The sequence below is a fragment of the Protopterus annectens genome, chromosome 10.part0 (assembly GCF_019279795.1).
Source record: "Protopterus annectens isolate FY-2018-M chromosome 10.part0, PAN1.0, whole genome shotgun sequence".
NCBI classification, from domain to species: domain Eukaryota; kingdom Metazoa; phylum Chordata; order Ceratodontiformes; family Protopteridae; genus Protopterus; species Protopterus annectens.
In genome coordinates this window covers 752,811,927-752,825,068 of record NC_056744.1, presented here as the reverse complement: position 1 = coordinate 752,825,068, position 13,142 = coordinate 752,811,927, and the positions used below count along the sequence as shown (strand labels likewise).

At 38.3% G+C, this 13,142-nt stretch overlaps 1 protein-coding gene across 2 annotated transcripts in view; it reads right to left on the bottom strand.

Moving 5' to 3' along the window:
* The window catches only part of AK4 (adenylate kinase 4), a 735,109-nt gene that overhangs the window by 105,230 nt on the left and 616,737 nt on the right, over nucleotides 1-13,142 (bottom strand). The window lies entirely within an intron of this gene.

Genomic DNA, 13,142 nt, shown 5'->3' with positions numbered 1-13,142 from the left:
ATCAGTTATGTCTACAGTAAAACTTGGTGTTGTAATTTTGAAACGTGTTCATCATTTGATAGAAGAAATGACGGAACCATTACAAAACTGCCCCACAGATGAACATGTGAGCACATGTATGCACACAGAGACATGCGCATGTATATGCACGTTAACCTGAAATTCTCACTGCCTTCTATGTTCAAAGCAGCTTATGTGCAATTATAGTCAGCACTATTGAGTGGAATACTACCATGCACAAAATGTGGACTTAACCCACACCATTTCTCTCACATTCTTCAACAACATTTCATCTTTTCAATATCCCAGAACAAGTACAGAACCACAAAAAGGACTTGTTCTGTGAGCAAATGCAAGAAACTCATTTAATATTAGGAAGATCCAGTAATTCACTCCATACTTTGACAAATATTAGGATAGCCATAATGTCTGGAGGATTTGTGTACTAACCTATACATTGAAGCCCCACCTCCAAGTCTAGAAGTACAATAACAAACTAAGGTCCCACCCAAACACACACAGAAACATTCAAACATTTTTAAGGACTCCACTGAAGCATTCTAATTTTATTGTAATGCATCAAAAGCATAGCTTGGACAGGAGTTCAGCCAGGTCTTGCTTCTTCTCTGGAAAGGCCCTGAATTATGTACCTTTTAGTTTAACTAGTCCCTTTCCCTCAGAAGATGAGGGCTTCTATAACTAGAATGCTTTGAAGAGTTCTCCGTGTTCGTCAGTATGTAACAGGGCACTTCCTGCTCCTCAGATATGCCTACAACTACAAATAATGTACATAACTGTCTATATGTAACATATGTGTAGCAGGTGCATTACAGTAGCTTTACTGCTAATGGTAATGTATACCTGAAGTTCATGTTTCTACTCATTCTGTTGATGATATAATATGTTCTCCTCAAATTCTGCATTCACATGCTGAACCTAAAAGATGGTCCAGGTGTATCAGTGGTGCAATCTGATTAAGAAATGAAAAAAAAAGTTTTTCAGTCAGTTAGTAAGCTAATTAGTTACAAGAGAGTAAGCACCACAAGAACAAATCAGGGGTACCAACTTACCAAATAATTATATACTATTGTAAATGCCACAGAAAACTCTTGACCCAAGATGACAGTCCACATAATCATCCAAGTATCTTTAATTACAGACTCAGAAACAGTACTAATCACCATTAACAAGTCATTTGCCTCCAGTTTGCTTTCAATTTAAGAGACTGTAATGAAATAAACCTCTCCTATGGTAGTAAAGGGCATTCACAATTCAAAAGAATATTTCAAACTATGATTAAAGCAAAAAGCTAGAGATGCAAGTAGTGAAAGGAAATGTCAAATCGCTGTTAGGCTACAGTGCTGCATAGAAATTACCTGAGCAAGATGAAATTTCTTAAGTAATAACGAAAAATAAGGACTGGTGGCTACCAGTCTGCAAGGTGACGGTACAGAAATATATAACACCGAAGGAAAGCTGGACAATCCAACCTTCCAAGATAAACTGGATCTAGACACCTTAGTAAAGCCACTAAACATATACCACAGAAAGCACATTTCCACATTATAAGCAACACAGAGAATGAACTGGAAAAACTGTGAGATACTGTCATAATAGAAAATGCCACTAGAACAACACCTTGGACATCACCAATAATCACTCCACTAAGCCAAAAACAGAGAGGAGTGTAGAGTGTGTGCTGATATACAGAATGACAGCACAACCCACACACTCTTCAAGGCATATATATATTTAACACCTGCAGTAAATGACACATTTTACATGTGAATGGAGCTTAGGTGTTCAGCAAGCCAGATCTACTAACCCTTTTCCACCAATTAGAGCTCTATCCAGAGAGAAAAAAAATATCACAAGTTTTTTAAACGCATGAGTTTAAGAAGACATAAATGTCTAACCTTTAAACTGAAATCCGAAGCTCATTTTTTTCAGACTATAATGTAGCAAATCTTACAGGGTGAAACAAATGAGTGAAACTATTGTAACAAACAAAAATATGACGTCTGCCTAAACAAACTATTTCAAGCTGTTTCAGAGACTTGAATACATGGTTTCTTTCTAAGCATATAAATGAGTTCATAAAGAATAAGTCTAAATTCTGTACATGCATGCATACATATAAATATTTCAGGTGTGAACAATAATACCATTCTAGCATAACAGTACACCAAAACAGTCACCCCCACATTAAGTGTCTATGTAGTTCTTAAAAAAATCTAAACTATTGTTTGCTTTAATATAATTTGGTACTCTAGTTCAAGCATCAGCTTCTTTTACAGAGAACTAATTAGTACATCTCTCACTCCTCTGTAATGTCCTGTATGGTTTTGCTGATGATTCTCTGCTACTCTTTGACAACCCCAAATATTTCCAGGTCCAGAGGTAGTTGTCTCTGAATGCCCTATATTCATGAATAAAGTTTCTTCTTAAATGAAACTCCTTATTTGTAAGCCATGTAGCTATCAAGCTTACATCGATACTTACATCTATACATAGTTGTTCTAATTTATTGATGAGTATTTTGTGATCCTGCCAAAGGTTAAAAATGTCTACATAAATTACATGGACATGAGACACTGTAGAAATTCAGATATTTTAAATGTTTTGTAATAACTTAAATTTCATGTCCATGGATGTCCTTCGTATATTTTCACTGTGCTCTCCAATCTACTCATATGCCAGTTTTCTTACAAGGTTTCTATATTTCTATTCTCTAATTCGGGTCTAGTGTAACTTGCAAAAAATAATGTCACCATTTATGATTTACTAGACTTTATACTTCTTTTTATATAGCCTACAGTTTTATAACTATCATCAGCCTATTGGTTGATATTATCAAAAAAAAAAAAAAAACCTCAAAAGTTGGATCCAGCCATACACCCAGGTCTTAAATAAATCCGCAGCTTTAATCACTGTGTGTTGTACAAAAATTTATCCTTTGACTCAAACCTCATATGCTTACTTTTTAATGTAATTATGCCCCATGCAAAGCAGAAGAAATCTTGTCTCTATTAATCCATTTTCAAGTCAATTGCATACTAACTGCAGAACACCTCAAATGAAAAAAAAATAAACCAAAAAGATACAATCCAAAGTATTGTGTACCCGGGACAGAATCCCGTTAAAAGCCATGACTGCAACTTGGAATTAGACTTGTCCAACTGCTGTATGATACTTGCCATGTCCTCTTTGTATGCTATGTAGTTTTATCAATATTACATTGATACATAGTTATTCTAATTTATTGAACAGTGTTTTGTGTATGAGCCAGGCAAAAGGAAAACTAGGTCTACATAAAATGCATCACACAATTTTTCATTTATAATTATTATACAAAATTCTGCTATAGATAGTGCTAGTCCTTTTTTTAACATACGTCTACTGATATATGGTTTCAAGTCCCAACCTTTCCGAGTCTGAGAGCAACTTATCTAAAATAACCTTCTCCTTTTACTTCCACAGCAAGGAAGTTAATTTATGGGTTAAGCTATCTTTGTGGGCCATTTTAAGTCTGGCCCATTTTCCTTTTGGTAAGAATCAAACTCTGTACCTTGTGTCAGTGAGGTAAACACCTTAAACATTAAACCAACCCCAAGCTTTAAACAGATAAATACTAGGCTATTAATCTGCTATTGCAATAGTAACAAATAGCCAAAGGTTAAAATTAAACCCTGTACCTTGTATCTGTGCGGTAAAGACCTTAACCAGTATGCCAAACCCTCCACCCTTTATTTTGTAGGTTCCTTGCTAACAGTCACTGAGTCTTTAAATATGATATTGAATAAAAACGGTATGGAAAATGCCAGTATGACTTTAGTCTGTCTGGGGATGGCAAATTCATTTTAAGAAGCTTAAACTAACCATGTCTCAGTCATTATAATCAGGAGCTCCTCAATCTGCATGTGAGACACAAGACTAATTATAAGAAGAAATGCATCAGGGTGAAAAATATTTGTCTTCCAATAAATTAACAGCTGCATACTTCTGTGAGTCATGGTTGTGTGATATGCCCAGCAATTTACAATAAACCCAAGACCTATATGTCAGGGGTACCAGCAAAACAAAAGACAAAACTTGCTGCACATTTATAAGGCCTTCAGCCTATTGGTATACATCTGTGTACTATAACCAATAATCATATTACGTATATAGATAGCTGCATTCATATCTACTAACTCTGTTAACTCAGTCCTAAGCAAAGTATTTTCTTTATGTGTTATTTCTGTTATCTTAAGAACATATTAAGGACCACTCTTCAATCATAATCAATGTGCTGAGTTTGCCAAAGACATGGAATTCATATCTAAACTGCAATTCAGCTGAACATCAGTAATGGATCTATTGAAAGGTTCTTGCACAAAATTAGGGAATGTCATAAAACTGTACTGAGCAAGGGAATAACCTTAATTTTAGACTTTGGAGGACATCTCCATATAGCATCAGTGGATATTCTCCTGAAAACAATGACAAGTGATAATTATACAATAAGAAAACATGACATTATGTGCAAAATAAAATAAAGGGGTTTCATGACAGGAAAAAACACTGCTAAAGAGATAACTTTACAGGAGAACACAATTAAATCCTACAAAGCACCTTCCACTTTTAAAGATAAATTTATTGCATAACTGACATCAAAGTTCAGCAATTCAAGTTAGAAAAGTAGTCGGGCAATGCTCAATTCAACATTCATTTTTCAAAAAAATATGCTATTCTAATTCCACTGACAGATATATTCAGCTAGCAAAGACAACGCTTTCTTGACAGACTATATTTTCAATTAAAACCTAAAATGTCTAACATATCCAAATGGATAGACATGTTCATAAACATATGCATTGTGACATAAATCCTCTGTGGAAACTATGTTTTAGGATTTGGACACTTACTGACATGATTCATAAACTTGGATTGCGCTAAGGAGATGTCATCACACTATGTCTATGAATAAAGAACTGCTGCACATAGTGTTTATTTGTGTTAATGTACAATTTGCAACAGTGGCATAGATGAACAAATTCACTAGACATACCTGTCTACAATATAAACCACAAAAAATATCAGAATCAGTATATATGGCAGTGCTTATCTTGTTGCATATTATAAACATCAATGATTTTACAGAATGGTTAATTAAAAATCTTTTCCTCTGTTCAGTGTTATCTTGTTAGATTACTTTCAGCAACGATCAAATGAAAACTAGAATGATCACTGGTCATAATCATTTGCTTTCTTTACTGAAGAAGATCGGAATGGAAGCTGACTATGATGTACAACAGCTTTTTTTTTTTTTTTTGTAAGAAAACATCTTTACTTCAATTTTATTACAATGCCCATTGGCTATCCTGCAATTTTCCTCTATCATAGACAACACCAATTCATAAAACTCTTTTTTTTTTCTCAACATGAGTTTTACTTATAATTTACATTTCCTATGTCATTTTTATTATAATATTCAACACCATTTATTTTCTCCAATTCATGTTTCAAGAGATGAAATTCAAAACAATCTACACAAAAATAAAAAGATAAATGTATAAAAATAAATAGTATAAATGAATAACTTAAGAATACACAAGACTAACTAACCACTTGGCAGTAAAAAAATAGTACTTTTACTGTTGTCATTAATTTTACAAAACCACTTCTACCTAATACATATAAAATTACATGCAGTCTACTCTTTCCACACCCACTCTAATCCTAACTACCAAATCTATTACCACAGTCCATTTCTGGTTCTCTATATTCACTCCCCCATTTCTCTTATGTACTCCCTCATCTTTTGCCATATTTTTCAATGTAACAGAAGAATAAGAACGTTATTAAAATGCTCTTAAAACCATACTTTATTCCAAAGAGAATAAAAAATTCTAAAAATTTCCACTAAAACCACACCTTATTCCATAAAAATAACTAAGTAAGCAATTGCATCTTGACAAATATCATCAGACTGTCCATCAGTAACAACCCTAGGCCTCATTTACATTCAAGCTCTAAATAAAAATAGTGTGACATGTTTCAGCCAATGCTCTTCTTACAAAAAAAAAAACATTTTCCATTCAAGGCAGGGAAATAGCAGGCATTTAGGCTTAACTGCCAATAACATTTCCTCCACTGTAACAATTCTCCATTTGCAGTTTTCCCATTAAAAAAAAAAAAAAACATTTTAAGGGACTGCACATCTTTCAGTGTTTCCATCTTACCTGATCCTAACCAGATTTTCATTACCTAGTTCCTTACCTATCTTCACTCACGACTTTACATCTTCCATATTTTATCCTTCCACTATCCTCCTCTTTACTCCCACCCTTATCATTACAACTTCTTGTCTCTCTTCATTCTGCCATCTAGCTCTTTCAACTTCAGTCCCACAGAATAGTACATATTATTATTGCCTTTTTTAGGCAAACTTCAAAGGACAAAACCACCACCGTAACAGGTACAAGCATGCAAAATCTGAAGGTAATGCTACTCAATGCTAGAAGTCTAAACCTCAAAATGCACTCTCTCGAGGCACTCCTAAAAATGGAGAACATTGATATCTGTGCAGTAACTGAGACCTGGTTCAAGGCTCCAGAGAGCACCCCTGCAATACCAGGCTACAACTCTTACCACACTTTTCGGCCACCAAACCAGGACCGAAACACTAAAGGTGGAGGAGTGTCAATATTCACCAAGGATATTCACACCACCAGGCTAGTTGGCCAACACAATGTGTCTGAAATTCCCCAAGTGCAACTAACACTAGGTAAGACTGCAATCCAAATTGTAGCTTGCTACAGATCCCCCACCATACCCCAAGATTCTCACTACACCTTTCTAAACATACTGGAAAATATTAAGATAGAACCAAACACCCTAATACTGGGTGATTTTAACTACCCTCATTAACTGGGAAAACTACTCCTGTCCCAACACCTTTGCGCAACGGTTCTTGGAATTCATAAATTCCAACGCCCTGGATCAACTAATCCATAGTCCCACCAGGGGCTCCAGTATCCTAGACCTGGTCATTACCAACATGGGAAATCAATGCTCCATACCTATGGTTACCCCCTCGGTAGTCAGGTCTGACCATAAGCTAATCACCCTTAACATCCACATCCCACCCCCACCCCCCAGTAAAGAAACCACCATAAAAAACTTCTCCAAAGCCAACTTCATGCTACTCAAGTCAGAAGTGACAAACTTCATGACACCCATGCAGACGGGAACTGAAAGTTCAACTGCTGAATCCTACACTAAGGCACTGTACGAGCACATCCACTCATGCATGAATCGTGCCATCCCAAATAGAACCAAAATGCTCTCATCCAAAAAAGGAAGCCAATCTGGTGGTCCCCTGCCATAAACAAACTTTACAACTAAAGGAAGAAACTTTTGCAGAAAAGAGGAAAATCCCAGGATGCAAAACTCCCTTACTAGCCTCAGTAAGAAACTGAGATGCCTCATAAAATCCTCCAAAGCTAGTTACGAAAATAAAATTGCCAAAGATTCCAAAGACAACCACAAAGCATTTTATAACTATGTCAAGAATCTAAATGGCAATGCTCAGATCTGCTCTGAGCTAAAACAGAATGGCATTAAATATACTGATCCGAAGGATATTGCCAATATCCTGGCAGATCGATTCAGTGCCAACTTCTCCCCCCTCTCACCCCCTAAATGGCCCATCTCAATACCAGAAGATTGCCAAATTCCAGTAATAACGGCCACACAGGTACAAAACACATGCTCTAAAGCCAAGAATACAGCATCCATGGGACCAGATGACATCCCGGGCTGTGTACTACATGAACTACAATATGAACTGGCACCTCACCTAAGTGTCATGTTTAATCATAGCCTCACCTCAGGTTTCGTGCCCACTGAGTGGCGCAGAGCTGCAGTTATCCCAATCCACAAGGGGGGATCCACCTTGGATCCCGGAAACTACCGTCCCATCAGTCTGACAAGCCTTATCTGCAAGGCCATGGAGCGTATTATCATGGAACTTATAAACAAAGACATTGGCAACCTTCAAACACTGGACCCCACCCAGTTTGGGTTTGTGAAGGGCCGATCTTGTCTCCTGAACCTGACTGACTTCTTTGAATCAGTCTCCAGAGCCATGGACAAGGGTAAGGTGGTCCACACAGCCTATCTAGACCTTGCCAAGGCCTTTGACACCATCCCCCACTCTGGAATCATAGATAAACTTACTAAGTTGGGCATTAATCCCTATGTCACCCAATGGATTGCTAAATGGCTTACTGATAGAACCCACACTGTAAAAGTAGCCGACTCCAAATCCAGCTCCAGACAAGTGACAAGTGGAGTACCTCAAGGTTCAGCCCTGGGGCCGCTCTTGTTTGGCATCTAATTCTCTGAAGTACAGGTCAACACTAAGGGACTCTGGCTAACAAAGTTTGCAGATGACTGCAAACTGGGAGCCATTATTGAATCCCCAAATGATGTGGATACTCTACAAAAGGGCCTTACAGAAACAGATGCTTGGTGCCAGAGCCATGGGCTCAAGCTCAATGCCAAGAAATGTATTGTTATCCCCTTTGGTAAAAAACATGTATCCATGAATTACCATATAGGTGGCAGTACACTAAACACAGAAAGTGTGATAAGAGACTTAGGGACACAGGTGGACAGTGGTCTCACCTTCGATAACCACATCGCCACAACAGTCAGGAAATCCTTCTATGTGGCACACCTCATCACGAAGGGCTTTTCATCCAGAAAAAAGGAGGTCATTGTCCCACTGTACTCATCCCTCATTAGACCCATTATAGAATACAACGCCCCATTTGGTATGTACCTCTCAAGACATCTGCAACAACTGGAAAGGCCTCAGAAATACCTCACTAAAAGAATCACAGGCCTAAAGCAGATGCCCTACGCTGACCGCCTTAAAAAACTCCAGCTATACTCTGTTGCATATTGTCTACTCAGAGGCGATCTCTGCTTAACATACAAGGCCATGTCAAACCCAGAGCTGTTGGACATGCTACACTTAAATAAATACCAATCTCTCAGAGCTACACGCTCCAGGGATCTAAACCTTGTCATCACAATAAACAAAACATGCTGGAGGGATAGGTTCCTGACTCAGAGACTCCCCAGACTCTGGAATAGATTGCCCATACATGTCAAGCAGAGTGCCTCTTTGGACCTCTTCAAGAGGAACCTTGACGATTGGATGGGAGAAAGGAAATTCACCCCAGGGATCACATCAGTCGCCCTGCTAGACAGGGGTCCAGGAAAGTAAATAATGTGGGAAGAAATAGCCAGGGAATTGTTATGGCTAGGCTTTTATAGGCCCTAGGGCTGATAGCCTAGTACCAACCTATGAACCTATGAACCTATGCTCATTGTACATCGCAGTGGGACATCATGAAGTAGCTGCGCCCATTGGCAGGGAGTTGAAATATCTTAATCTTTGGGTAGTTTTGGACAGAGTTGCAGCTAAGTCATTTTGTCCCAAATTCTCATGTGGTGACCCTGCGCCTCCATTTAAACCCCATCGAGGACCAGAGGACCATAGGAAAAAATTTCAACAATGGTTGACAGTACAAAAAAGTTTTCAGCTCTTTGCTTCATCTCATCCTTACATGTGCAAAGATGTATAATGTATTTACAGCATTCACTATGAATCCTCTATTTACAAGCATCTGATGAACCAACTCACAACGTTTTAAAAATCAACCCAATGCAAGCATTAAATATAAGCAGTTTTGTAGGAGAGTACGCCTCTTGCACCTAAAATGTAGTAAGTTAAGTCTCCTCACCCTTAACTTGTATATTCCACCTCCAAAGTCCTACAAATATGAAGTAGAAATCTCCAAAAGAAAGAAGACACTGGTGGTGTCTGCTAGGAAAAAGCACTCCTAGTGATTTTAATGTCACCAAATAGTGCTCTGTGAATTGTTTCCTTGCTGAGTAGTAATTCAAGTACCACAAGAGTACCTGTATTTATATAATCGCTCCTTGCTGTACATTTCATTAACTGCATCAAAGATCAGTTCCTAACAGACAAACACAAGTGAGGACATGATCAGTACTGAGCAAGAGTTGCTGATCAGTCCTTGGCTTGCTAGTTTGTAAGCAGTTTTGGAAGCATTTCCGCTATCAGCAAACTTGCAAGTCAAAGACTGATCAGCACCTTTTACATAGACACAATCTGGCCCCTCAGAGTTAGTCAAACACTGGCTGTCATTTAGGCAGCTGCAATCGTTTTACTGGATCATGCCTCAGAATCCTTACATATTATGCAGTCTCTGTACGAGAAAATCTTCCAGACCATGGAGATGACAAGAAAGGGTATGGATGCCTGAGGCCGAAATATAGAAACTGAAAATATGTATCGGTTGCCATCTGAAGAGGTATAGAGTGAAAGTGGAAATAGTGTTTAGTGGTTGAGTTCAACAAATGACTCAAGGCAGAGATACATTTAAGAGAAGAAAATGGAATAGTGGGCTTAATAGACAAAGTACAGTTGAGCAAGCAATTAACAGAACAGTAGATGACCAATTGGTCACTGCTGCAGTATAACTAACCAATGGAATATTCTTTCAAACCATACCAAAGCCTGGGCACTCATGACCAGGTACAGAAGGGATACACAAACTTTCTTGCCCTAGACCAAGGAAATGAAGTGGCAGTAAAGGCAACTATATATACACAAGTAAAAGTCAAAACAAGAGGGAGAAAATAAGAATCCAATTCAACTCAACAAGAATGACAGAAGGAAAAGATGGAAGGATGTAATACAGCAACAATAATCAGTCAGAAATCTACTGTTATGTAAGTTCTTGCACAATTGTGCTATGTCCTGCCTTGGATCTCTGTTACTGTATTACTAACAGATGGGAGATTCTCAAAGCTGTTTAAGAAGAAATAAAGGAAGAAAGCTAAGGTGAGTTATGGTCTGAAAGACCTTGAAGGATGGACCATGCAAACCCTGCTCTCTTACTAGAAAATGCATCAATCTTGTAATGTTTAGCAAAAGCGTGAACAGAAGACCAGGTAGGTGATCAAGGATAAACCTAGAATCTAAACACACGAAAAAAACTCCAGAAGCTCCAACTCCAGTGGAATGTACTTTAACTGGAGTTCAAAGTGTTTGCCATGGAAAGAGTAACAGGAAAATTGCCTTAGAAATCCAGATAGAAACAGTCTGCTTGGAAAGAGCAGACCCCAAGTTCTTGTCCTGGAATGATACAAAAAGCTGATCAGATTTTCAGATAGACTTAGTGTTATATAAATAAAATCTGAGCTGCCTGTGTACATCTAGGAATGCAATTTTCTCTCTCCTAGATTCTGAGGTGCAGGAAAATAGGTAGACAAGCTTATGGTCGAATTCAAAGAGATTTTATTAACAACCTTAGGCGTAAAGCATGGATTATTCCAAAGAGTATTTCTATCCTTATGGACAATGAGAAAGGGTGAAATAGCCATCAATGCTTTCAGTTCAGACACCCTTTTATCAGAAGTCAAAGCTACTAGTAATACCATTTTCCAAATATTCCAAGCCAAAGGCTCAAAAGGAGACAGAGTAAGTTTTTTCAGAACATAGTCTAGATGTCAAGGGGAGCTCCTTGGTGATCTAATTGCAGAGGATGTCTTTCAAAAACCTGTTGACCTCAAAACAAGAAGAGGTGGATCCAAAGGTTAGCAGGCAGAAATGGCTGACCAATGTGTTTTTATAGAAGAAAATTCAAGCTCAGTGTTGAGCAGCTCACACAAATAAGTAAGCATATTAGGAATACCCAGTTGACAAGGGTCATGGTTCTTTTTGTGGCACCATAAGGAGAATATTTTCTATTTAGAAACATAGGATCTCCTTGTAGATGGTTTTCTAGCCTCGTTTAAAACCTCAGCACATCCTCATGAACATGGTGCCTAAAAGAGATTACAATTCTATCACACAAAGAGTCAGATTTGAGGTCTGCAGGTTGGGATGAATTAAACAGCCTTTGTTCTGTATAAGCAAGTCCATCCTGTGAGGTAACTTGTGAAAACTGCTCTTGGTGGAATGGGAGAGAAAGGAGTACCAATTCTGTCTGGGCCAAAAGGGAGACATCAACAAGTTTTTTGACTTTTCTATCAAGACTTTGATAAGGACTTTGGGTATCAGAAGAAATAGAGAGTAAGCACAGAAGAAACTCTCTTTCCAAGGAAAGGCTATGGCATCCCCTTCTCCAAGTCTGAGGGTATAACACTCGAACAAAAAAACTTGAGGTGCCTGTTCTGTACAAAGGCAAAAAAAATCTATCTGGGGAGTACCCAATGAAACACAATGTCCATAAATATCTCCCTGTTTAGCGACCATTCATGAGGGTCTGCTCTGGATCTGCTCAAGACGTCTGCCATAGTGTTTGTTTCTAAGGGAATATACAGAGCTAGAAGAAAATGGCTCCCTATTACGCTGTTGCAGACGCAGGTTGTCGAATGAGTCTTTGTCGAACTGAAAAGCGCGGAAAGGCAAAATAGCGAAGTGGCTTTTCAGAGAATTCTTTCCCTGGGAAAGAATTCATTTGGCCACTTTTGCTACTGTGTCTTTTCGGCACTGTAGTGGGACCTCGGAGTTGGTATATTTAAGTAGGGGGGTATGGCGGGTCGAAGCCCCCCACATTATGTAATGTTTTATATTTTTTTCCCTGGAAACAGCGATTTTTTCCCCCTTGGAAAAAAAAATCACTGTTCTGAGGTTTCGACATTATAAGCTTTTGCTTACATGGGGTCGATTATATGTCGTTCGCACTTCTGAGCATGCAATATCATAATATAGACCCAAAGAAAACAGCTGTGTTGAACTGATGTGTCCCCAATAATCAAAGCCAGCCTGCAGAAGTGGTAAAACTTGGTACTTCTCTGCTTGTTTATGTACCACATAACAGTGGTGCTGTCTATGTAAATCTGAAGAAGACCTGGAGTTCAGAGATAATGCACAGACTGAAAGTCTTTTACTTCCTTTATGTTTATATGGTCCTTTCTTTCCTTTCCTTGGGTGACAAAACACCTTGGACTCTAATATCTTTGGAACAAGCTTCCCACACTGGATCTGAGGCATATGTGAACAGTTCTTGGCAAGGAAAGTGAACCAGAAAAGGCACTACTAAGGTGAGGGT